Raw genomic sequence first — 27,969 nt, 5'->3', positions numbered from 1 at the left:
CCTCTTTGATTTTAAAGATATTTTGATATTTCAGATATGCAGGTTCCAAATTATTCTGAGAACTAACAAGAAATTCCTAGATATGAAATCACAGAGAAAGCAGTTGGAAGACTACTTAATGTAGGGGTGGGCAAAATGTGGCCCACAGGCTGGATGTGGCCCACCAGGCCATTCTATCTGGCCTGCAGGTCCTCTAAAAAATTTAGAAAATTAATATACATTTGCCCCTATCTCCCTGTCACGTGGCCCTCGATGGCTTGCCAAAACTCAGTAAGTGGCCCTGTGCCTGAAATAATTGCCCGCCCTTGACCTAACGTATGATTTCGTTGAATAACTGAACTTTTTTAAACTTGGATTTCTTCATCATGACCATCAGTCTTAAACTACTCAATACATTTCACATCATGCCCTATTCTAGGATGGCCATGAGTGTTTAGAGCTTGCTTCAATGTCCTTCAGAGTATTTGTCTGTTACGAAAGTAAGTAACACGTTTTGTAAAAAGTTGCCCCAGTTCTTGTAACTGCTATGGTTTTGAATGACTAACTAGGCGATATACTGGTATTTGTAACTGGGCTAGCTTCATGATGCCAGGCATCACGCAGATGTTCATTTGTTAAAAAGCCTGGTTTAAAAAGATGGATAGATCACCCCGAGCCAGATCTGGTATATATGGACACCCTAGCCTTTAAATAGAAATTGAAAAAACAAAAAAGATAAATCCACTCATATGATCCACTCAAGCATAATCTTTCATTACTAGAAAAAACACTGAATTCTCAGCTTTAGCTTGTGTACTGATTACAGACTGGGCCTTTGATGCAGTACCTGAAGAAACCTTTAAGTGATAGCTGATACTTCTCACTTCTTATTTACTACAGCTGCTTCTTTTGCATCCCAGTTTACGCTGGCCTACAACCAATTCCTCATTTTGTCTATTGTATATGAATTGTTTTTCAATAAAATCATGGATCAGATAGACTTGCAGCTGCTTTGCACACATTGGATTTATGGTATTCTAAATCCATTAATTCCAGTAGTTATTCATGTGAATATGAAATTTAAATCATGTTTTCTGTGTCCTTTGCTGTTCTGAATATTTCCTTAGCATTAGCTGGAAGGCACAGGATTCTCACACCCATCCCACACCTATCGCTTTAATACCTTTTAATGAAAAAGTTATCACCCCTTTTTTTTTTTAGCCCCAAACATATCTCTGTCCCATGCAGGCTTCATATTATTCTACTACAATTAATTTTTAGTGTGTTACACTATGTTATTAAATGGGGCGCTTGTGAAAGATGCCATCCTGAGAACATATATAACATGAGTGATGCAAACTTCACCCAGAAACTGATGCGTAACATGCCACAACCCTGACCAGAACAACTGCTTCACATGCTTTCAGTACTTATCTCAGCAACTGACTTAGAAAGTAGCAGATGTGATTCCAGTTTCTGTGGTGTACGAAGTAACACATGGAGAGCTGAATGCAGCCACATTTCTCATAAAGCATCAAACAAATGACCAATACTAACAGCTTTTGGCTATCATTAACTTATATTAAGCTCAATAAGCAAACTACATTTGAGATGCTTAGTACTTCATTGCCTCCAGCTATTCACTTTATCACGGTCTCTTTTCTATTCTACTGTAGTCTCCCTTACTCACCTTTGACTTTTTCCTCCCTCATTTCCCCACTCCCTTCCCTGCTCTACCTTTTGTTTTCCTAATTTCCACCTATTTACAATCACACTGACATCCTGCCACACATTTAGCTTCTTTAATTCCTTGCTGCTCAGAACACTAGACTTCCTATGCTGAAAGAAGGGTGATTGCAGCCAAAAGTTTGGAAAAACTTTTGCATTTTGCAGTATTTGCATTTTGAAAATACTTTTTCCCAGCTACTCAGTTGGTTTAATAAAAGATATCAAATCTACCCAAAGAACCATGCATAACCTCCGTTTAGTATTTCAAGAGTGTTCAAACTAGTATCCCTTAAGGCTAGACTTAAGTTTTGTCCAGCACTGGCTTCACAGCTGTGTGTCACATTCTTCTTCCACATTGCCTATCTGTTATGTTACGAGTAGATGGGCAGACTGGAGGTAGAAGGTGACTTGTTTGATATTATAAATATGAATGCCTGAGTTCTGTAGTGTCTGTTATGAAAGCTGTGATTTTTGTCTGTCTCTCTCACTGTCCTTCCTTTGGGTCCTGAGATTTCCCATCATAGCCCCACTTACTGGCTTTTCTCTGAAAATCTAAGAAAATTCCACTTTTTTAAATAAGCATTCCTGTCGCTACAGTGCCCCCAGACACATTTATGAATTGTGCATTTAATCCAACACAGTTAAAGCCAGGCTGCAAAACGCTTAGGATTGAAGGCGCATCTTCTATTTTGTTTTTGATGAGTACGTGAGCAGGGTCCCACAGCGCTGTGTTATCAGGGGCCAACATGTACAGCGAGAGCTGGGGAAAGGGCAAGATGTGACCCGATGGCCGGGCCGGGCCGGGCCGGCTCCCCATGAAAGCGCCTGCATCAATTCTACCCAGGGCTGGCGCCTGGGGCCGCACCGGACGGCGGAGTCGCCGCGGCTGCGGCCTCCTGCGCCTCCCAGCCGTCCCCACCGCTTCCCCGGCTGGGGGGGAGCGCTCCCTGCCAGCCCGCCCGCGTTGGACTGGGACTGAGGCCCGGGGGGGGGCACGGGGAAGCCTCGGCCACTCTCGGACGGGGGCGCTCCACACCCGCCCCGCCCCGCCGCACTGATTGGGATTCGGCCTCGCCCGCACCGCCTGGGTGTCGCGAGCCTGCGCCGCCGAGCCTGCGCTGTGTCCCGGCCGCGCCCCGCCCCCCCCTCTCCCGCCCGCTGGAGCCGCGCGAGGCCTGAGGAGCCGGCGGCCGGTGCAGGGAGCGCCTAGCGCCGGGACAATGAGTGCCTCCCGTCGCAGGTGAGCGGGGCCGGGGGCGGGCGAGTGCTGTGCTGTGGGGCGCCGCGTGCCGCGTGGGCCTGCGAGCGGGCTGGGCGCACCCCGATGGGAGCCGCCTCCGCGCTGCTTGGGGCGGCCGCGAGCGCGGCCCAGGCGGACGAGGGGGCCTGGGTCGCTGCCGCCGCACGCACACGGCCCGGGAGAAGCCGATTGCGGGACGGCCCCGCGGTACGGAGCTGGGCGGCCTCGGTTGACGCGGGGGCGCGGCTGGGACGAGCGAGGCCCGCAGGCCTGCGCACTGCCTTTCGCGGGGAAGGGTTGCGCTCCTGCGCCTGTCTCCGCCTCCGCGTACCCGCCACTGGCACCGCCGCGCTCTTCATGGCTGCTGAATCGAGCCCCAGGCGCTGCGGCGGACGGACGGACGGGCGGGCAAAGGGGCCGCACCTGTCGCTGGGCGCGGGGCGCATTTGACGAACGAGAGGGTGGATAGAGACTGGAGCAGGGCCTTCAACCAAGTGGCAGCCCTAATTCCAGCCAGCACCCAGGGGGTTTATACAGCTGGGTTATCCCCCACCCTTTTGCCCACGTTCCCCCACTTTCATTCTCCCCAAAAGTTGATTTGGTGGTAGGGAAAGGGGTGGGGGAAGGGCACCTACCTCTGGCAGCACCCTTGGTCACTCACTTGGTGCTGGCCACCCTGGGGCAGTGGCCCAGAGACCCACCACATTGACCCCTGCATGTGCCACTGCTTGGGAATACTTCAGCAGAGAGATCTCTCTTCTCGGAGGTCGCCCTCAAAATGATCTGGGTCAGGAATGTAGCATACCTTGTCCAAGCTGATATAGGATGTGCTGTTACATGGCAGTGATTGGTGAAACCTGTCCTGATATTGATTAACGTATGGTCTTCCCCTTCTTTACTTTTTGAGAGGAAGTACAAGCCAGCCTTAGGTTTTTCATCTGGTGGCTGCGAATGCCAAACCGTGTACTCGTATGGAGGCCTTAGTATAGCCTCTTTGCTATTCAGTTGACAGACAATGCATGTATTTGGCTAAATGTGATTCCTGTGGTTATTGGGTGGAAAAGACATCTTCATAAATCATGACATCATAGTATGCCTACTGTACTGTCATTACATAAACTATTTTAGATTTAATGCTATTGGTCAAAATATGCTTATTAAAATATTGTGTGGTAACTCTAAATAAAAAAACACTGACAAGGATTTTGCCGTGTTAAAGGTACGATTATTGTACCAAATCCTGAACTTCCTGACTTTGATCCTAAAGGATCCTTAGAGCCAGAATTTTCTCTCCTAGTACTAGAACCACAAAAATGCTAAATTCAGCAATACCTGAGAGAAGTGCCTGTTTGTTAGTGGTGTGCAAAACGGGCCATATTCGATTTGGATTCTGCCCGAATCGGGGGCAGTGATTTGATTCATTGACTTAAATCAGTGCCCCGATTCGATTCTGCCGAATCTGAAGATTCTGTGCTGATTCGCGGAATCAGCGATTCAGTCATAGGCACAGCTTTAAATATTTTTTCTACATACCTCTAGGTACCAGCTCATAAATGCTGCAATGCTGGAGCGAATGGAGCATCCCACAAGAGTGCGGGGGGGCCCCCACATGCTCAGTGGCAAACCCAGAAGTGGACCATAAGTGCTTCTGGTCTGCTTCCGGGTCTGCTGCTGAGTGAACTGGGGACCCCCCCACGCTCCTGTAGGATGCTCCATCTGCCCCACCAGCGCAGCATTCATGAGCCATCTAGTACCTTGAGGTATGTAGAAAAAAGATTTAAATCTGCGTCTGTCTGAATTGTTGAATCTCTCCGAATCGTTTCCGAGGGTTCTAATTCAATTCAGAGAGATTAATGGGTCTCCTGATTCACGAATCTCTGCCAAATCGAATCAGCAACTGAAGCTTTGCACAGCCCTTAGTGCTTGTATTTTGATGTCTAACACTTGGTGTGGTCAGGGAACTGACCCAACTTCTTAAAGAAACTTTCTGATATTTTTGGGTCGTCTTAATGTTTTGATAGTTTTTTAGCTATTATTTTAATTTTTATGTTCAGATTTGTTGTTAGATTTTGTTCTTGACCATGGTCAGAGTTTAAAAAGAAGTGTCCTAGTAACATGGCCTGAAGGAGGTGAGCTGGGAGTTGTTGCCTCAGGTGTTGAGGGCAGATGTTTAACCGTTGATACGAGAGAGGCCTTTGAGGATGCAGTATAGTATTGTTTTTGGTTTATATTAAAAAAACGAAACCCCCTTTGCATTATGGTAGGCCTGAGTCTATCCAATCATGCAGTTGGTCCAGAAAAGTTGGCCACGCATGTACAATCCTTGCTTCTCACATAACTTTTAAGTTAGTTTTTATTTTGTTTCTGTGGTGAAAAATATTTGTATGTTTATATAGTGAAAAATATATTTAATTAAGGGACTGTTTTAAATAAAAAGTTACTTCGATGTTTAACATCGATAACATTTATGACATTTTTATTGTCATTTGTAACATAGTTTAGTGTATTAGAAACCCTTTAAAAAAGAAAGAAATGGTAAAAATAGGTATAATACTGGCTCATTGTGTATTTAGTGAATTTCATTTTAATGCCTTCTGTTGCTTGCCTTGATATACCTGAAAGCCCCTGTGGCTCTAAGGGGCACAAGGCCACACATGTATTGCGGCAAGGGAAGTAATGCAGCTCTGCCCTAAGGAAGGAGCAGAGAGCAGATTGCCAGGAGTATGAATACATTGTTTACACTCAGCCTAGCTTTTACAAGGAAAGCCGGCCCTCTTCCTCAACCCTCCTGAAAAAAAATCCCCAAACTCCATCCCTGCTCATCTTCATGGGTGGTGCCATTGTTCCTGCTCTTTCAAGTGATATACAAGACTATGAGGCAATCTACCTGAAGTCATATGGAAGATTTACAGACCTTTATAAAATCTGTAAATCTCCCATGCATGACTGAAGTGGTAGCTATGGAGAAGTTCACTCCTGCTGCTGATCTCCAAGAGCACCTGCCACTGTCTCCCAGTTCCACAAGGAGCTAGATGAGACAGATTCAAGCTTAGGATTACAGTGCCATTCTTGATCTAACTATCTGATCTCTACAGCTATGTAATAGAGCCAAATGTTTCTAAGTCACGTCTCTTGAAATTTGTTTTTGAGAGCAAGTGGCTACAGAAATTCAAAAGGCCGGCATTTTCTGCAGCTTGTTGAACTAGGTATTAGGGCTGTGTGAAGATTTGGTCACTGATTCAATTTGGCCTGATTCAGTGGCCAAATCATAGAATCATAGAAGTAGGGTCGGAAGGGACCTTGTAGATCTTCAAGTCCAACCCCCTGCCTGGGCGGGAGAAAAAAACTGGACTCAAATGAGTCCAGCCAGGTAGGCATCAAGCTTCTTCTTAAAGATCCCCAGGGTAGGAGCCAGCACCACTTCCCTTGGAAGTTGGTTCCAGCTCCTAGCCGCCCTAACTGTGAAGTAGTTCTCGCGGATGCCTAATCTAAACCTACTCTACAATAATTTGTGTCCATTGTTCCTTGTCATACCAGGGGGCGCTAGGGGAAACAATGTCTCCCCCAAACCCTTCTGGTCCCCCCTAGTGAGTTTATAGACATTCACCAGGTCCCCCCTCAGCCTTCTCTTGTGAAGGCTGAACAGGTTTAGGTCCCACAGTCTCTCATTGTAGGGTCTGCCCTGTTGTCCCCGGATCATGCGGGTGGCCCTCCTCTGGACCCTCTCAATGTTGTCCACATCCCTTCTGAAGTGGGGTGCACAGAACTGGAGGGGTCCCCTGCATGCTCGGTGGCAGACTTGTGAGTGGACTGGAACTACCGGTTCACTTCTGGGTTTGCAACCAAACATGCGGGGGGGGGGACCCTGGGCTCCTGTGGGACACTCCATCCACCCCACCATCACAGCATTCACAAGCCACGTCTGGTACCTTGAGGTATGTAGAAAAAACATTTAAAGCTGTGCGTATGGCCGAATTGCATATTCTCCGAATCAGCATCGAATCTTCACATTCGAATTTGGCCAAATCGAATTGAGGGCATTGATCTGAATCAACAAATTGAATCACTGATCCTGATTCAGGCCGAATCCAAATCGACTGTGGCCTGTTTTGCACATGCCTACTAGGTATACAGTGTTGAGATTTTTTGTTTGTATTGGTTTGCATTTTGAGAAGATTATAAATCTAAATAATTTGATATTTAGTTTAGTGGCAAGAGGCACCAACCTGCTCGGGAGCACTGATGGAAAATAAAATCCTGCTGTTGGATATTTATAGTCAGGGAAGTTTTGTTGCCTTATCAAAACTGCCTTATTGGATTTTATTGCCATGGCTGCAGCCCTGGGAGGACCCCAGGTAAGGCTGCTGGGGCCAGCGCTGTGCTGGCTGCAGCCTCCCCTACTACTCCTGGGGTAACTTGCTGTGCACCAAAGCAGTCATGGCATGGGCATTCCCTGGGGACAAGAAGCAGCCATGTGGTGCAGGCCATGTTGCTGCTACCTTTCTCCAGAGAACCAAATGTCTGCATATGTCTGGATGTGCCCTTACTGTCTCAGCATTAAACAACTAAGTCTTTCAACCAAATTAATGTTGACTGGCTCTGTGAAGCAAGACTTTTTATGATCTGTTGGTTCTGTTTTGTACTTTCTGGGCAGCACTGAAGTTCAGGACTGCTTTATGGTCATCACATTGATTTGGTCTTCAAATACATTTACTAACCTTAGTTGTATATATGTTATTTTAAAAAAAATCACGAAATGGACAAATAATCAAATGTCTGTATGAATACAATTGAGGGGAAACATTTATGCAGTTGGAACTGTTGAAAACAAATTTAAGAAATCCTATGAAGTGAAGATTTGTTAAGTTCACTTCAGCAGCCCACAACTGCATCCTGTAGTATTGTTCCCTCTGCTAACTCAGAAAAATGCCTTGTTGTTCTTCAGCTTTATATCCCACCATACCCAGAAAGAGTCAAGGTGCTTACAGTAAAAGACCAACAACCCACAAGATAAGAAATAACTGAACTTCCCAAAAGACACCCCAAAGCTTTTTACCGTCAGTTTCCTCACTTCTACTTGCTTACCTTTTACCGATAGATCAGACGCTCTGGCCCAACACAACCTTGCTTCCTAATCCCCATTCACATCTAGATATAGAAAAAAAAATCTCTTCCTATCCGCTTGCCTGAAGATCCCTTGGCTATTTTTATATTTTTTGGTATATGTTCAAATAATTGTTTTAGGCCAGCAGTCCTTTGATAGCACTAAAATATTTAATTCTAGCCAAAGCATCAGTAGAAAGCATTGGTATAATGGAGTGGTAGTTACTGTTAATATAGCTTCCCACAATTCATCACCTTTTTTTAAATATGAAACCTTATGCTTTCTGACTGATTAAATTGAAGTATTCTTTTATCAGGAATAGACAAAAATAATACCACATAATACTTGCAGTAAAATTATACTCCTAACAGGTGCTGGTAGTATTCTCTTGTTTTCCTGTACACTGTTATGAGAATTTTTCGGAGAGAGTTATGAGAATGTTTTTAATTCTCTCATTTTACACCCATCTTATTTGTGGTCTTTAACATGAACAATATATTCTTGTTGAAGGTCTCATTAAAGGCCCCCAATTCTGCTTTTGAATGCCTAGTCCAACACTAACAAAGTCAGTAGATAGACTTTCACTGACTTCAAGCTCTAACTGTGTAGCTGTTTTCTCCTTGCAGGAAATGAGTATGTTGTCTGTCAGATTTTCATATTTTTTTGAAGGACTGATTGCTTTACATTTTCTCATGCCTCTTTGCTCACTTCTGTGCTCTTGGAGCTTTCATTTTGGCTAGACCTGCAGCTGATGCTGTCATTAATATTTTCCAAACTCCCTTCCTTGTTGTTTTCACTCAGCTGGAAATTTGCCATGTGCAGGTGCTGTGTAGACCCAGGTATAGTCTTATTGCTTTGTGCATGGGGCAAGGACTTCCTAAGGTACAGAACACTTTTTATTGCTTCCTAGTGACCCATTCTGCTGATGGAAAAGAATGGACTGGCTGGAAAAAGAGAGATAACAAATCTTTTAACTTAGAAAGCATCTTCAGAATGGGGAAAAGTCAGAACTTAGAGCAGTGATGATCCTTGTCTGTATACAAAATTATGCTTCACTGATTTCATTTGATTGCTGCAAATTTCATATCCAAATTCTGTGTTAAGTCTTTTTAAGCCTTGTTAATATCAGGTAGGCATGAATCAATTAATTTAAGCCAATCACTTGCATCAATTAATTTCACTAATGTTAGTAATGAAGAGGAAGAGTCTCAAGAATACCCTTAGTTAAAATCTTTAAAAACAAATTATAATAAAACACAATACAAGTACCTGTAGACGCAATCACAGATTAGAATACTAACTAGAAATTGGAGCAGGGAGCTCTGGTGAAACATGGGACCCATCCCTGCATGATTTGTTTTGGGTTTTGTTGTTTTTTTTTGGTGGGGGGGGGTTCTGGTCTTAACTGCATGGAAGGATTGCATTTAAAGACTTGCCAATTTGGCTTAAACCAAGAACCCTGAACTAAAACCCAGTACAGACGGGACACATTTTATTTACATCCAAGCCTCTGTTAGAATTGTCTGTTTTTGTTCTGCCCTGGCCCCACATGCTCCCCTACCTCTCTTCAAATTCACAACTTTTTTTTTTTTTTTGAAGTGAAAAGATGTTTTTAACTTAGAGAATTATTTTGCCATAATGAACTAAAAGAGAAAGGGGGAAAACTAAACTGAGGGAGGTCAAAAAACAGATGGAAAAATGTGAAAACATCTAGTAAAAAGAAACTAGAAATAATGGAATCTAAATGCTGAAATTATACATCTGCTTGGCAGCTGTGCATTCCTTGTCCAGGGGTTCTGCTATAGAAGTAGCACTGAAACTTTTAGAAAGAGAATTTTCAAGTTATAAATCTGTAAAAAAAAAAATAAAATAAAATAAAAATAAAATATATTTACATAAATTATTTGGGGGAAAAAAATCTTAAAATGGCATCTGAATCTTTAATCATTCCTAATTCACTGATATGCCCCCTTTTGTATGTTTCAGTAAAAAACGTATACATTTGTTACTTAATCCCCTTTGTGTATACTTTAATTTTAGCTGATTTTTTTTTAACTTAAAGGTGAGCCTTTATTGTTATAAAAATATGTGAAATAACTTGCCAAAGATGGAGTAGAATAGCTTAACATTCAAAGCATAGGATTCTTTCAAATAGGTACCAAACAGTGCCCCATCTAGTCCAGTATTCTTTTGCTAGTGGTAGCCAGCATCAGATATTTCAGAGTAAAGGCATATCCTGCATTATGCACCTATGGACTTGATATCTATCCCCAGGAAACTTTATCTACCTAACCACTGATATTAGAAGCCAGCTGAAGCCCCAACTCACACTATCTTAAACTTAAAGCTGTTTGTGTACATTCATTGTATGAAGTGAATTGCTGCAGTGATAGAAATAAAATGGAACTTTAGATACTTTTTTTTTTTTTAGGCCTAGCATTGCATTGTTTTTATATATGCTTATAACTATCAAGTTCACTTCATTATTGTATCATACCACTTTAAGAGCTTTGTGTTTAATTTATGAGAAGTATTTAAAGACCAGCAAATAAAATCTCGTAGTATTTGAAATTCAAAAAATGAAGTACTCAAAAAAGGTCTGGTTTCTTTTTAGACTGTAAAAGTCACTCTGAAAAATTCTGCATATCCACTTGTGCCTTTCAAGAGACCTCTCATTTTTGATCCCAGTGACTCAAAATTTAGGGCAGATCATGACCAAATATATATTTTTTTATGCATCTTAGTGCATATTTGTTGATTTGTGTTGATTAAAAACTAGTGATTCAATTACTGTTTATGAGCTTATGATGTACTTAGCTCTGAAAATGATATATGACCAAAAATAATTTTTGTTTCAAAGAATTTTGGTTAACATTTTCAGACTTGTGAGGGAACACAGATTAATAATTTAAGTGCTCAGCTGTCGAAGATGCTACATACCATCAACTAGGAAGACTTTAAATTAGTGCTTGCTGAAAAAGACTACCATACAGTCAGAGGAGATCCTTATTTTCAAAGTCACAAGATGCCAGAAAGTAAATAAATGCTTAAACTGAAGAGGTTTCCTCAGTCAGTGTCTTCAAAATGAAATATGGCAAATAGTCAGAGGTAATGCTTATTGAAATGGAACAGACTTGTTCTGTAGTTGTTCATGGTTCGGTACTTTTTACAAAAGGACCCCAAAGGGTTAATGAATTTATAGTCCTTAAATTTATTAATTGGTGGACAGGGTTAAGAATACTTGTTTGCTTTACTATGATTTAAAAGGATAAAACAATTTTTAACTGCATTAAATTGAGCAAGTCCTGTAATCAACTTAGATACAGTATTTGTAATTTAAAAGTAGTTAGTGTATCTTTTGTCTGTACACCATCTTTCCCTTTCAGAGATCTGGCTTCATTCCATTTTCCTTTTAATCATTTATGGTATACCTGTTCTATTATTTCTATAGCCCTCTTGACTTGCCTAGAGTGGGAAAGAGGTTATGGTTTGATTAGTTTTAGCAACATGACCTATTCCTTAGTAAAGACTGGGGTTTACCTCAGGGCATTGTTACATATTAATTTTAGGTGGCTCCTGGAAATCTTGACCCTTGGATTGCCTACACGTTAACACCCTGAACTAGTCTTAAGAACTATTTAAATGGCTTCAAGTTATACCACCCCAGCTTAGGTTTATCTGTGATCCACTGTTACCCAGCATTTGTTATGCTAACATGTGTAGCCACTTTAGGCTGAATATTGGCGTGAACACTCCACCTGTCCCCACCTCTCCTGCTAGCCTGGATTTGAGGGTTGCTGAGGGGTAGGGGGAGAGTCCTGGGGATAGAAACCCATCCTATTGAAAGGATGGGTTTAAATACGGACAAGTGCAAGGTGTTGCACCTGGGGAGGAAGAACCAGCAGCTTACCTACAGGCTAGGGCACTTCCTTCTTGTCAGCACAGAGGCAGAGAAAGATCTTGGAATCACTATTGATCCCAAGATGAACATGAGCTGTCAGTGGGGGTATGTGGTCAGGAAGGCTAACCGCACTTTGTCATACATCCATAGATGCATCACAAGCAGGTCCAAGGAGGTGATCCTCCTGCTCTATGCAACATTGGTCAGGTGGCAGTTGGAGCAGTGCGTCCAGTTCTGGGCGCTGCGCTTCAGGAGGGATGTGGACAGCATCGAGAGGGTCCAGAGGAGGGCCAGTCGCATGATCCGGGAGCAGCAGAGCAGGCCCTATGAGGAGAAGCTAAAGGACCTGAACCTGTTCAGCCTGCACAAAAGAAGGCTGAGAGGGGATCTGGTGACCACCTATAAACTTGCCAAGGGGGACCAGCAGGCAGTGGGAGAGTCCCTGTTCCCCCGAGCGCTGCCGGGGATAACAAGGAACAATGGCCATACATTGCCTGCAAGTAGATTCAGGCTAGATATCAGGAGGCGCTAATTCATGGTGAGGGTGGCTTGGATCTGGAACCAACTTCCAAGGTAAGTGGTACTTGCCCCTACCTTGGGGGTCTTCAGAAGGAGGCTAGACAGCCACCTAGCTGGGGTCACTTGACCCCAGCATCCTTTGCTGCCCGTGACAGGGGGTTGGATTGCTTAGATGGGTTTCAGTATGGACAAGTGCAAGGTGTTCTGCTTAGATGTCTGCTTAGGTCCCTTCCAACCCTACCAACTATGAAACTGAAACTACTCTGATCCCAGTTTTTCTCGCTGATGTGGAAGGATGTTTTCACTACTCTTCCACCTCTCAGGCTGTTTTACAGTCATCCTCCTTCATAAATAACTCCAGAGTTTGTCTTAATGATATTACCAACGTAGCATGACTGTCATTTTAACCAAGACCTGTCAGATTAATAACAACAATAAGAACAGGCAAGATTCTAGTCAGTCAGGTTTCAGCCTGCTGGAATTGGATAAAACTATGAGCAGCAGCAGGATTGGAAAGAGATTATGATCCATCGCTTTCTAAGTTTAGGGAGAAGTTGGTGTATGGTAAACTCTGTTCATTTTTTATCTGATATTTGAAGCTACAAATTTTATTACACAACAAACAAAAGCTTGAGTTCTGCCAAAGTTGATGGAATTCTTCAGGAAAAAGAAATTCTCATTTTCCAAGTCCCACTATTTTTTGTTTGTTTTCAACGGTTTGAACTATGAGGGGATACTGTGTTTTATTGAAATAAGGGAAATTAGGAGACCTGATGAAATAATGCTTTTTATTTTTATTCTGCCTGTATGAAATCTAAGGATCTAGGAGTGAAGTAGCCTTTCCATTGCCTCTACGAAGAAGTTAAACAATAACAGCTGTATCTAATATATTGAGGCCATGGACAAACTTGCTACTTGAAGTGTCAGGTGCCCCTGAAGAGCTCCTACAAGTAAGGGTGCATGCATTTGTGGCCAAAGAAATACTTCAAAAATGACCTTGAAGAAAAAGGATCATTTTTAAGTGCTTTCTGAAATGTGTGCTTCCACAAGCAGAGCATTATGTGTGGGGGGTGCTCACTGCTTCAGTAGCTCACTGCCTGGCACAGCTGATCCACTTCGTTGTGCAAAACAGGCATTGGCTGTTGTCCCGTGGAGTTAGGACCCCTCTGCTCCCAGCTGTGGCTGGGGGCCTGGTCCTGTGGGACAACACTTGAGGCACTTCTCTGCAAACAGGGGGACCCTGGGTTTTCCCAAACATGTCTCTCCAATCTAGAAAAACCTTGCTTTTCCCCACTTGCAGAGATGTGTATACAAGGAATATGATTTTGGTCATGCCTTTGCAAATGGGGGAACTTGGGCAGGCACTCCCAGGACTTCAAAGGCCCTAACCTGCACATCCTGGGATAGGTGGGGAGCACAGACTGCCTTAAAGCAAACAGATATCCACTGCAAAATAGTAGCACAAATTTGTACTGCCTATGTTACAGCCAAGAATTTTGGATAGTTATGGTGTGAGAAGAGGCATAGATATCTGTTTGCTTGATCTAGGCCACCAGAAAAATGTAGTGGTGACACAAAGGTTATGCCTTTATCCAGCTTTGTAGTTCATTTAAATTTTGTTTCTGACTGAGGTATAACAAGCATAGCCTTGCTAATTTCATAGAGTTCACCTAAGACTTCAAAGACATGCTGCAGTTTTGGGACTGATGGTAAGAACTTTAACTGGCTGATGCATAATTTCAAACATGTAACTGTAGGTGGCAGAGAGTTTTGAGATGATCAATTATCCTGTATAATTTCAAGTACGGACATTTTCAGTGCCTGTTAGTATGTTCCTGCTTGGCCTAAGGGATGAACTGGAGAAAACTGAAGTATAGATTAGAAGCTGATGGAGAAATTGACAGGGTCGTTCTTTCTTGGGGTGGCTCTGAGTAAAGTATTTCTGCTCTACAGCAGTGGTCTCCAAACTTTTTTGATCGCACACCCCTATCAGTAAAAAAAAATTTTGAGCACGCACCCCCAGTATATGTATATTTATATAAATATAAATAGAAGTTCTAGTATTTTCTTCCTGCACCCCAATGGATTGTCTTGCGCACCCCACTTTGGAAACCACTGCTCTACAGAGAAGATTGGTGACAAAAGAATCAAATGAGGCAGAGAACCAAAAGTGGATTGTTTTCCTGCTTTCATGTCAGGGTAGAAGGGGCCAGCTTTTAAAATTGTTATGGACTCCTCATGTGTCTTGTGCCTATCAGTACTGAGGGTATCCTATGCCAAAAGGCATTGTGGTAACACCTGTACTGTGATTTTTTTTGTAGACTTCAAGGACAAAAATTAAGAGAGTATCTTTATTCTTTTGTTCCCAAATCCAAGCAAGATGACCCAAGTGATGAAAGAAACTTGTAATTATTTAGAAATTTGTTGCAAGTGAAATGTGCTATTGATCTTGCATACACAAAACTCAGGGGTTGATTGTTTTAAAAAAATGTCATTTGGGATGAAACATGATTTTCAAATAAGAAGTACTAATCAAAGAGCTTCAACAGTCAAGAGTTAGAGGACTAGCTTTTGCTGTTGGACATATGGAATTAATGCAGTCTTAACAGTACAGTTGTGTGATGGGCAGTTTAAAAATACAATACTGAAATGTGTGACAAGGTCATAGGAACAGTGATACAGCAATGTATCTGTGGAACAGTATGTTTCTAACATTCTTAAAGTCCTTCAGATAATGAAAAACAGATTTTTTTTTTTTATGACCAGTATGCTACAAACTTACTTATAATGAGCTGCAGGAATGCTGATAGATATTCAGAACATCCCCTCTTTGCATCATATCATTTCAGTGGGTACACATTTGATATTCTTCTGACCTGCTCAGGGGGTATAAGTTGGAGGGGGACATTTGAACTTGGTGCTAACATATTTGTCAGTATCTATAAGCTGTTGAGATTCAGTGTTAACTTTTCTGATCTATAGAATACAAGACAATTATGATTCATCAGAGCTTTCTCTTTAAAGCTAATGCTCTCCTAAATAAATGTATACCTTTAAGAAGATATTACTTTCCATTCATGTTGTCAATCCTGCAAATACTAATGTGTATAAATAATTTTACACGTGCAGGTAGGCCTGATGAGTTCCGTTATAATTCAGTGGGGCATTTCATGTATGAACATGCTTGTAAGGTTGGGGCCTTTTTCCAGTGAGAAAATGAATGAGCACTCTTCTTCAGTGCGTTTAAAGGGATGCTTGAGTTAAAAATACCATTCATCTGCAATTTATTAAGAGCATTCGGAGTTAAAAGAAAATAATAACTTTTAAAACCCTCAAGCTTATTTTGTTTTACAGTATTTGTATATTAGGTTGTCGTTGTTTCTCTTGTGCAGATGGTCATTTGGCATTTGGTTTCCCTGGCTCTTTCATACAGCAGTGGGGGAGGGTTTTTTTTTTCCCCCTTAATGAAGCTGTGGTACTAAAATATCACCAAATTGTCAGGTTAAGTATAGCTCTTGAAACTACTTTTAATTTGTTGCAATGTAAAATATCAGCCCAAATCAGCTACCAAATAATGTTACCTTAACCTAACAGATTGATAATTTTTCTAAAATAAAAATGGAGCCCTTTGATAATGCTGTTTCAATGCCATCTGATTTTTAGTATATTTACCATACTAGTGGGAGCTGAGGCCATGTTGTACTTGTATTGCAGTGATTGGCTGTAATCATGAAACTTGTTGTTATTGAAATATCAGAAGACCTATTTGAATGTTTCATTAAATGTTATGGTCATATTTGTTTACTGCTGAATAAAGACGTGCATCAGCAGAAAATCTGTCCTAAGTTGTGTGAAAATTATTTTAATTATAGCATAATGGGCCTTTGGAGAAGCCCAACGTCTCTGGTATTGTAGCTGTATTTTTTAATGTGCATATTTATTTATTTATGGAAGGATAGGTTTGAGCCTGGAGAGTATTCACTTTGTCCAAAGAGCTAATGTTTTGTTTCGCCAGTACCTGAAATAGTAGTGTGCACTGCCCTACTAAGGGGCATCAGCTTAAGAAACCAGTAGTAATGAGAAAATAATTTAATTTCTGTGTTATTCTTGACATTGGCCAAAACTGTAAGAGTGCCACTGGACAGTATTATCATATGTGGACCTCAAATAAGAGACTTGATCTGGCCAACTCACAGAAGCAATTGAACAGGTGTCAGGCAGGCATTACCATGTATAGCTGCTTAAGTCCATTGGGCATGTCTTTACCTGCTATTCCAGCCCTAACTGAGGGTTTGCATACATTTTAATCATGTTCATTTACTTGGATTAAATAAATGTTTAAATATATTTAAATATTTGATGTATTTTAATGGAGTTTAATAAGGCTATACACATTCATTCAGAAGAATGCCAGTATGTAAGCTGCTTGTATAGTGTTTGTTTTAATTGAACTTTCTTTCAGAATCATAAAGATCTTTACTGTCTTACATAGTAAGATAATCTCCAGGATCTTTGTGGGGGAGTTGTGGGAGGGGGTTTCATTTGTTTTTTAATTTTGACAGTCCTAAATATCTTAGCATGCAAAACATTTGGACTATCAATCTTTGGTGGAAAAACGTGGAGATGAAGCTTTAAAGTCCATGTTATTTCTTTTTCATAAGGTGTATTTCATTTTTTTTAAAATTAAAGCTATGTTTTCTCTGGATGTTTTTGTGCATGTAAGTAATGAAAGGTTTAGAACCCAGACTTATTATATACTTGTGCCCAAAATAACAATATGATTATCTCTGAAAAAATCTGACTCCTAACTAAATTGTTCCCTTAATATGAATAAATGAAATGGCATTAATGTGGTTAAGATGATATGTATATTGACATCTGAAATACAATTTTTCAATGAAAACCCTCTTCTTCATTTGTAATGTATTCCATCTTTTTGTTTCTAAGTAACCTTTTGCTCTTAGTTATTAAGGGTAGTAACAGTGAAGTGGATTTTTTTAGTTCAAACCTAATCAAGCAAGTTCCCATAGCTATACTAAATTAAAACTAATGGTTCTCAGAAAAGAAGTTGCTTTTGACCTGAAAACAGATGTGTTAATTGTGAATGACTGGACATAGTGTTAGTTATGAATGACCCATCTGAATGTAGCGTATACTTGATGCATGTGAATTAGATGAGAAAAGCTCTTTAAAACAAATTTTTTTCTTTCCTATTTCAGGAGACTATAGAGAGAGATCAGCTCCTTTCTAAGTAGTGTTGAGATACCATTTTAAGAGGTTAAATTACTTTCTAAATGTTGCTGTGAAGGAGGAGGGAAGGGAAGAGATCAAGTTACTCATTCTGCATTCCAGAGCCTACCACTACACTTGAAGGCTGGAGACATGTTGGCGAGGCTCGAATACGCAATTGCCAGTCGTCTCTAGCCCTGCCCCCACTTACAGGCGAGAGACCAAAAGAGATTTTCTTTTAAAAGGGGCCTGAAAAAGGGAACACAGTTCTTTTTCTCAAGTATTTTTTAAGCATTAGCTTGACTTAATTCTTGCCATACAATCTCCATAAATGCAACAAAAGTAGTACTACTTCTTATTTCTCTCAAAATTTTAATTGTTTATGGATATTAATTATTTGTTCTTGGTTTGTTTTTAACTCTTATATAAACTTCAAACACACTCCTTTACAAGGAATCTTTGAGTTTGAAGTCTAGAGTGTTCACAGCGGTGTGTACAATATTTAAATTTGTCTTTAAATTAAAGTTACATATAGGATTTTTTGGAAAATGGATTACTTTGCTTAGAGTAAAGAGCATTTGTGAGGAGAGTTGTTAAAGTAAATTAGCTGCAAGGTATGTTTACGTCCCCTCCTGTTTCTTTTTTATAATTTGCTATATGGAATGTTAAAGTTATTTAAATGATATGAATATTTGCTTGTGGCTAACAGTTTCTTATTGGCAATGGGCATTTATACACGTGTAATTGATTGTGTTGCTTGTCTTGTTTTCCTGACTCATATAATAAATAACAGAATTTTAGAATTGTCATCATTCTCACTTAAAGTTTGTGTTTCAGAACTGCCTAGAGGCCCTATCAGGGATCAGCCTACGGTACACTATTCCTGCACATATAAAAAGTCTGTTCCTTTCCACCACCCCCACCCCAACTTACCTACAAAAGCATGTCAGTAGGACTCCTGTATTATAAATATTTATGTGCATTCCGGGTCTCAACCTGACTTTGGAACGGTGTTCTGAGTGGAAATAGGAAGTACTAATTTAGGTTTAAATCATTTCTTTATCTCATACACAAGTAATCTTGTAGGGTTATTTGTGTAACTGCTTATATGTATAACTGTTTACAGGTAGATGCTTTTCAGGGGAAACTTTTAATTGACTAGATTTCAAAATAACTACTTTTGTTTTTGTTTTTATTAAGTGCTAAATCTGGTTACAAATAAGCCCAACAGTTACATTTTTTCCTACCTTCTGACTGTACATGAGGCCTGTTTAAAACAAGCTAAATTATTGCTTTAGTTTTGCATAGGACTTGCTACCTATACTCTGTGGTGTCTAATCAAATCCCATAGCATGTTACGTAGAATATAGGAGTCCTCATCAGTGAATCTCTTTCTAGGCAGTACATAAAGTACAGTAAAACACATGAAGTAATTCAACTGAAAACATTTTTTGTAATCATTTGGATATATTTGTTATTTGCAAAATAATAACCCTGGTTTCTAGTCAATGGGATTTTCCTTTGTAGTTTCATAGTTTCTAGGGTCAGAAGGGACCTGAACAGATCATCAAGTCTGACCCCCCGCCCTGCGCAGCAATGAGTACTGGGATCATAATACCCCAGCCAGATATCTATCCAACCTGCTCTTGAAAACCTCCAAGGTAGGAGAGAGCACTATCTGCCTTGGGAGCCCATTCCAGAGCCTGGCAGCCTTAACCGTAAAGTAATGCCTCCTGATACCAAGCCTGAACCTACTCTCAGTCAATTTGTGGCCATTATTTTTTGTTATCCCAGGTGGTGCCCAGGTTCAGAGCCTCATCTATTTTCTGCTGGTCCCCCCTGGTGAGTTTATAGACAGCCACCAGGTCCCCCCTCAGTCTTCTTGTGGAGGCTGAATAGATTCAGGCCTTTTAGTCTGTCTATGTAGGGCCTGGCCTGCTGCCCCCTGACCATGCAAGTGGTCCCCCTGTGGTCCTCTCAAGGTTAGCCACATCCCTCTTGAAGTGCAGCATCCAGAACTGGACTTGGTACTCCGAATGTGGCCTGAACAGTGCCGCAGAGAGGGAAAGGATCACCTCCCTGGACCTGCTTGTGATGCATCTGTAGGTGCATGACAAGGTGCGGTTAGCTTTACTGACTGCTTCCTTGCATTGGCGGCTCATGTCCATCTTGGAGTCAAAGTTCACGGTGTTGGATTTGCTTGCAGCAAGAGAACTGGCATTTAATCTGTCCCGATGTTCTATAGTGGTTAAGTTTCTCCTGTGAGAGGAATCCTCCTTTTCTTATACCTTCTAAAAAAATCACCTATTGAAATGGGGGCATCCTAACTCTCATAAAGTACTACAGCATGAAAAGGTAGTCACCAGAGAATTCCTTATCCCAAGACAACTGTTCTTTCCATGAGTAGCTTGTGCTTAACCCTGATAATGCTGCTGCTCTCAAGAAACCAAACCAATCCATTGCTATTGACACAATGAACTAAGTCATTTCTTTCTTGTCTTCCTTCTCTCTTACAATAAAATCCTCATGCGCTAGATAGGGAAAATCTTTTCCATCAGCCTGAGCAATCAAAAACATTTCCTGGATGGATGGAAATAAAATTGCTTACTATGCATTGCATAAGTTGTAGATCCAGGCTCAAATTTTGAAGCTGTACTTTGTGATCAAGAATATCTGACCTAAGGCCAAAAATGAGAACTGACTTTATATCTCACCTTGCCTGTTTCTTAGCTAAATGCCTACTTGTCTCTAGCCTGCTGAACCACATAGTGTATTTCAGAAAGTGTGTGGTTGGTCATATGTGTTGCCATTCAAGAAAGTGTTTAAAAAAAAAAAAAGAGGCAGCTTTTATTATTAGTTTTTTCCTCAATTTTATATATATATATATATATATATGGATCAACACAAAATCTCTCAATTGAATCATAGGCAGAAAAGGGACACCAGCCCACCAACTGTTAGCACTGACTTGATGAAGGGGCACTTGAAAGGACTGGATGTATTTAAGTCAGCAGGCTCAGATGATCCACCTCACCTGGAAAGGAAAGAAGCTTTTCTTAGCCAGAATGTCTGGCCTTCTTTACAGAGCTTTAAACTAAGACCTCTGGGGGACAGGCAGTCTATTAACAGTTCCAGCCCAGATCATTTCAGCTATATTACCAATAACTTGGGCAGCCCAAGGGAACCCACTCTGGCGACATCCCAAGTAAGGTCCCATTTCACCCTTTGGGGAAGCATTGGGCTTCTCATGGCAGACTTAACTGCTTGCCATGAACCCCAGGAGCTTTGGAAACGAGCATGAGGAACTCGCCCTTCTCCTTTGTGAAAATAACTATGACCTTGTAGGGATAACAGAGACCTGGTGGGACTCCACCTATGATTGGTCTGTTGCTTTAGAGGGTTATACCTTGTATAAGAGAGACCATGTGGGAAAGAGGGCTGGGGGTGTTGTCCCCTATGTCAAGAATCAGTTCACTTTCCTGCAGATTGAGTTTTCTAACCAGGAAGGGCGTCTTGAGACCCCCTATGTGAATATGGGGAGGGTGACATACTTGCATGATCATCATGGAGGACTTCAACCTCCCTGACATCTCTTGGGATGAGTGCATGGCCAAATCTGACAGGTTGCATAGCTTTCTCACTTGGATCAATGACCTCTACCTAACCAAGGAGGTCTATGGGCTGACTAGGGGAAAGGCATTGCTTGATCTGATCCTGGCCAAAGGGGAGGACCTGGTGAGCGATGTGAGGATAGCGACCATGAATTGGTTACCTTCTTAGTTCACTGAAGAGCAGGCAAACTCCTCAGTAAAACAGAAGTCCTTAACTTTGGGAAGACTGACTTTTGCAAACTCAGAGAATTGGTCAGTCAGGTAATTAGAGGCCATACCACCCTAGGGAGTACACGAGGAATGGTCCATATCACAAGAAATGCAGTCAACAGGCAAGGAAGCCCCTTTGGCTGAACAAGGAACTGTTGCATCTCATTAAACTCAAAAGAGAAGCCTGCACTAGTTGGGAAACAGGAAGCATCACCAAAAAGGACTACTCAGCACTTGCCTGCACCTGTAGAGAGTGATCCTGAAAAGCCAAGGCTAGCGTCAGGAATCAAGGGCAACAAAAAGTCCTTCTTCAGCTATGTGGGAAGTTGAAAAAAGAGCAAAGATAGCATTGGGCCCCATCAGGGCTCAGTACCTGGGCCAGTACTTTTTAACATCTTCATTTACTATCTGGATTCAGGAGTCACATGCGAACTGGCAAGTTCTTGGATGATACCAAATTATGGGAAAAGGTGGTCACACCGCAGGACAGGCTGGGGATACAGGCCAATTTGAACACACTCTCCAGGTGGGCAGACCAAAACCTGATGGTGTTCAGTGTAGAGAAGTATAAGGTGCTGCACCTTGGTAGGAAGAACTCTCAACATACTTACAGGCTCAGCAGTGCTACGCTCACTAGCACCATGACTGAAAGGGACTTGGGGGGGCCTTGATTGACCACAAGATGAATATGAGCCACCAGTGTGACGCGGTGGCAGGCAAAGTGCTAACCAAACTGGCATCCATCCAGCATTGCATCTCAAGCAAAACCAGGAAGTCATCCTCTTACTTAACTCGGCCCTGGTGAGACCACAGCTGGAGTACTGCATCCAGTATTGGGCTCCCAACTTTTGGAGGGATGTGGAAAAGCTTGAGAGTCCAGAGGAGAGCAACTCATATGATCCAAGGCCTGGAGGGCAGGCCATATGAGGAGAGGCTGAGGGACTTGGGACTTTTCAGTCTGGAAAAGAAAAGGCTTGGAGGGACTTGGTGGCAGCCTACAATTATATAAGAGGGGTACACCAGGATCTGGGAGAACAGCTGTTCACCAGAGCTCCCCACGAGATAACAAGGTCTAATGACCATAAACTCCAGGAAGGCCGATTTTAGACTTGACATAAGAAAAAAGTTCTTTATGGTGTGAATGTCTAGGGTCTGGAACAGACTCCCCCCAGAGGTGGTACAAGTACCTACTCTGGACTTGTTCAAAAAACAGGTGGATGCCTTTCTTGCTAGGGTCACTTGATCCCAGCTGACTTCCTGCCTATGGCAGGGGGGTTGGATTTGATCTCACGAGGTCCCTTTCAGCCCCTGACATCTATGAAATGTTCATCCAAGTATGGTGAAAGAATTGGCCAGTGTCATAGCAGGGCTGTTTGAGCACTCATGGTGCTCAGGTCCAGTCCCAGAGGACTGGAACAGGGCCAATGTGTTCCTCCTTCCTCCCCTTCTTGGAAATAGGGATCTGGTTAACTATAGACCAGTTAGTCTCACCTGTCCTTGGGAAAACCTTTGAAAAAAATTATTAAGGATCATGTTAATGGGAGTCCAGAGGGAAAAATGATGCTGAAGGGCAAACAGTGCAGGTTCATAGCAGGTAGATCCTGCCTGACTAACTTTGTTTCTTTTTATGACCAGGTCATAAAATGCTTAGATGAAGGAGTTGAGGTAGATGTCATTTAATTGGATTTTAAAAAGGCCTTTGATATGGTATCGCATCCTGTTCTCATAAATAAACTGAGCGGCTGTGCCATAGATGATTACATGGTCAGGAGTGTGGCAAATTGGCTTAGGGGTCACACCCAGAAAATGGTGGTGGACGGTGTTCCAAGCTGCGTGGCTGAGTGGGCACGCCTGGCAGTGCAGCATGATCGTGGCTGTGCACGCCACACAGCTGAGGGAACACTGGTGGTGGATGGGTCAGTATTGACGTGGAAAGATGTGGGCAGTGGAGTTCCATGAGGCTTGGTCCTTGGACCTGTGCTGTTCAGTGCCCTCATCACTGACTTGGATGAGGGCATGGAGAGCACTCTGTCCAAATTTGCAGATGATACCAAATTCTGGGGTAAAGTTAACACACTAGCAGGTAGGGAACGAATCCAGGCAGATCTGGACAGGTGGGGAAAGTGGGCGTAACAGAAAAGGCTGCAGTTCAACAAAAGTGCAAAGTACTGCACCTAGGGAGAAGGAATCATCGAACACTTACAGGCTGGGGGATGACTTTCTCAGCAGCACAGCAGTGGAAAGGGATCTCGGAGTCATTGTTTACACCAAGATGAACATGAGTCGTCAGTGTGATGAAGTGATCAGCAAAGCTAACCACACTTTATCGTGCATTAGCAGGTGCATGACGAACAGGTCTGGGGAGGTGATACTTCCCCTCTGTACAGCATTGGTTAGGCCTCAGTTGGAGTACTGTGTCCAGTTTTGGGCGCTGTACTTCAAGAGGAATGTGGACAACCTGAAGAGGGTTCAGAGGAGGGTCGCTTGTACAGTTAGGGGCCTGCAGGCAAAGCACTCCGAGGAGAGATTGAGGGACATGGATCTCTTTAGCCTCCTCAAGCGAAGGCTGAGAGGTGATTTTGCTTACAAATTCATTGAGGGGAGGGAAGGACAGCAAGGAATAGGAGATGCTCTGTTTACCAGGGCACCCCTTGAAGTAACTAGGAACAGAGCAATGACCACAAACTGACAGAGAGCAGATTTAAGTTAGATGTCACAAAAAACTTTTTTACAGTAATGGTTGCCAGAATCTGGAATGGGCTTCCAAGGGAGGTGGTGCTTTCCCCTGCCTTGGGGGTCTTTAAGAGGAGACTAGACATGCACCTGGATAGGGTCATTTAACTTTCCTGCCTAGGGCAAGGGGTCAGACTTGATCTACTGAGGTCCCTTCCGATCTAAACATCTGTGAATCTGTAGATATACATGCTAATGTTCTGGGCTCTTTAAGTGCACTTCAGATAAATGACTTCTTCAGTGAACTTAAAGGTATGTCTGCAGTGTAAGGTAATCATATCCAAACTATGTTTAAGCAAGATAGCAAGCTGTCTACTTGCATGTAGCTTTGCAAGGCCTAATTTACTGAGAAACCTACATAGAACTCTGTGCTACTGCAGCTGGACTGCTTGTGTTACCCATGCTGGCTGTAAACACGCTATTGGCATGAAGTGTTGATATATTACAAGCCTACTAGTTTGGGCAAAATATACCTAGGTCATGTCTTCTCCTTCTGCTCATATGCCAAGTACTACTGGACATGAATACTGTGATCTCCCTCTGGCTGAATAATCAGTACAGTTTATAGCCTAAGTCAGTGCCACTCACCACAGCTGATGAATTGGGGGCAGCTGTATTCATAAATCAATTATTATGAACCTCTCCCATCCCCTAGCATAAAAATTAAAACTGGACACAACTAATTTCTCAGATTAACTTGGTCTACATAGAGACTTGTGTGTGCAAAGTCAATGTTATCTTCGGGAAGAACACTGTTTATCCACATAATCATAGGGTTTTCTCCCTCTACCAGATACCAGTCTACACAAAGCAGGGAGCAGTGGAATGAATAGAAGTGAGATTCCTGCAGGTCAACAGTGATAGGCTTCCCAGAAAACTCCTGGCAGGGACATGAAAGATGTCAACCCCAGCAAAACATGGACAAATCATGTTCATGGAGAACCCAAAAGTATATGCTACCATTTCTATGTTAACAAAAGAATGGATCCAGTATTCATAGGACAGTCTTCTTTGGCACCCTCACAATTGAGGAAGATTGTCTTCCATGATTGTCTTCATCTGTGTGTCTGAAGATGTCTGGCAAGGCTGATCCAGGATTGATAGATTCTGTTGCAACTTGAGTATGTGTTTCTGTTTGGGGTGGGTGGCTCTGAATTCTTGATTTGGTCCATGGCGCACAGTTTCTGCTGATTCTGCTTTTCAATCTCCTGTTGTCATCATAAGGTTTAAAGTACTGAGGTTCTTGCAGCATACTTCTCCATTTGGGGTGGTCGTGGACGACAGTCTCCCACAAGTTGATGCTGATGTTGAGTTTTTTTTCAAGTTGGCTTTAAGAGTGTCCTTCCCCTCCTCTTGAGCCTTGACTGACCTGGGAGAATAAAGCTTGCTAGGAGTCTGGATTCAGACATCCAGATGACATGGCAGGCCCCGTGAGGTTGATGGCAGATGATCTTTGCTTGGATGCTTATGATGTTTGCTTGTGAGAGGACACTAATGTTGGTGTATCTATTTTCCCACTGGATTCATGGTACTTCTGTAACAACATGGTGTCTCCTGTATGTTGTCCTCATCTCAACCCCATACAGTGGAGGTGGAGATCACAGCTGCTTGATAAACCATGAGCTTGGTTTTGGATCTGACGTCACAATCTTTGAACACCCGTTTTGTCAGGTGTCCAAAGCCTACACTTGCATGTTTGAGGCAATGCTGGATTTCTTTGTCAATGTCAGCCTTCTGTGAGAGATGGCTTCCAAGGTACAGGATCTGGGGACTGCTCAGTAAGATGGAGTCTTCTGAATGTTAAGTATCTGTTCCATTTTCTTCTATGCCTCGGGAAAGATGTAGACAATTGCTGGAAGGCCTGCTTCTGAGAGAGCACAGACTACAGCATTATCGGTGTACTGGAGCTCAATGATTGAGGTTGGGGTGGCCTTGGTTTTGGCTCGGAGACAGCTGGAATAAATATTAAGAAGAATGTTGGAGTGATGATGCAGCCTTGCTTAATGCCCGTCTTAACCTTAAAGGGACCTGTGATAGATCCATTACTGAGAACTACTGCTTATATGCAGTCATGGGGCAGGCAGAGAAAGTGATGAATTTTGGTAAGCATCTGTACTTCAGAAGGATCCTCCACAGTGCTTTTTAGTTGACAAATGTTGAAGCCTCTTGTGAGGTCATAGACAGCCGTAGACAGTGTAGAGAGGTTTGTATTGTTCCTGGTGTTTTTCCTGCAGGCAGCAAGTTGTGAAGATCATGTCATGCATGACATGAAGTCTTGACATGCAAAATGCACACTGAGATTCTGGGAGAAGCTCTTTAGCAAGTAGGAGGAGATGGTTCAGCAGGGTTCTCACAATGATCTTTCCTGTGGTGGACAGCAAGGTGATCCCTCTGTAATCTCCACTGTTGGACTTGTTTCTTTTCTTGAAGATTGTCACAGTCATGGCATCCTTGAGGGCAAGAAAAGGCTGAGGGGGGATCTAGTGGCCTGTTACAAACTAGTCAGAGGGGACCAGCAGGCACTGGGGGAGTCCCTGTTCTCCTGAGCACTATGAGGAGTGACCAGGAATAATGGTCACAAGCTGGCAGAGAGTAGATTCAAACTAGACATCAGGAGGTGCTACTTCACTGTCAGGGCAGCTAGGATCTGGAACCAGCTTCCAAGAGAAGTGATGCTGGATCCTACCCTGGGGTTCTTTAAGAGGAGGCTAGATGAACACCTTGCTGGGGTCATTTGACCCCAGCACTCATTCCTGCCATGGCAGGGGGTCGGACTTGATGTTCTGCTCAGGTCCCTTCTGACCCTACCAACTATGAAACTATCTGGGATTTCCTTATCATTCCAAATCCTTAAGATGAGCTGTAGAATATGAGCATGAAGCTGTGTCGTGAGCTCCTTTTCTTCCCTGCCTTGAAGATTTTGGTGAGGATTCTGTCAGGTCTAGGTGCCTTGTCATTCTTCCTCTGCTTGATGGCTTTCCTCATCTCATCAAGGGTTGAAGGGATTCTGAGATCATCTCTGACTGGATGTTGTGGAATGGAGTTGAGAACACACTCATTAACAGTCTCAATTGAGAGAGTCTTCAAAATGCTCCTTCCAATGGGTGTTGATGGTTTTCCTTTCTTTGATCAGGTCTTATCCATCCTTAATTCTCAAGGGGCTTGGTCCCCAAGTGCTTAGACTGTAGATGGCTTTGGTGGCACTGAAGAAACCGTGCATATCATGGATGTCAATGAGATGTTGAATCTCCTTTGCTGTGTCTTCCTACCCATCTGTTCTTCATATTGTGGGTGTTCCTTTGGACCTCTGCCTTGACTTGTTGGAGATTCAATTTCTTTTGCTTGGACTTGATGTCATTTTGCCAAGCACAGAAGGCCTTGTGCTTGTGGTTGATCAGCTCTTGAATCTCCCAGCATTCTCATCCTACCAGTCTTGATGTTTCCTGATAAAGAATCTAAGTGTCTCTTCACACATGTGAACAATGGATGTGAAAGCACCCCAGGCACTACTAACGTTTTCCCATTGTTGTTCATTGGAATTTGCCAGTTCTTTGTCACTGGTGGAAGAGGTTTCACTTGATTGGGTCCCCGAGTCCTTTGATGTTGATCTTCTGTTGGCATTGCTTCTGCTGCAGCCACTGTTTGGGAGCCAGTTTGAGTGACATAACTATGCGGATGAATTGGTGATCAGTCCAGCAGTCAGCTTCTAGAGTAG

At 42.6% G+C, this 27,969-nt stretch overlaps 1 protein-coding gene across 3 annotated transcripts in view; it reads left to right on the top strand.

Annotated features, from left to right (window-relative positions):
* The first annotated feature begins 2,793 nt into the window (after window positions 1–2,793).
* Window positions 2,794–27,969, top strand: part of BMPR1A (bone morphogenetic protein receptor type 1A) — a 161,356-nt gene continuing 136,180 nt past the window's right edge. Inside the window, exon 1 of one of the 3 annotated variants that reach the window (XM_090056556.1) lies at window positions 2,794–2,947. The gene's annotated coding sequence lies outside the window, so the exon portion shown is untranslated. Of the gene's footprint in view, window positions 2,948–18,058; window positions 18,315–27,969 lie in introns of those variants that run through there. The other 2 variants (XM_090056558.1, XM_090056557.1) reach the window with 2 other exon arrangements.

The sequence above is a fragment of the Crocodylus siamensis genome, chromosome 7, assembly GCF_052110815.1.
Source record: "Crocodylus siamensis isolate JL-2025a chromosome 7, ASM5211081v1, whole genome shotgun sequence".
In the NCBI taxonomy this organism is placed as follows: domain Eukaryota; kingdom Metazoa; phylum Chordata; order Crocodylia; family Crocodylidae; genus Crocodylus; species Crocodylus siamensis.
The sequence above is the reverse complement of the archived record's forward strand: the minus strand, read 5'-3'. Positions and strand labels throughout refer to the sequence as shown.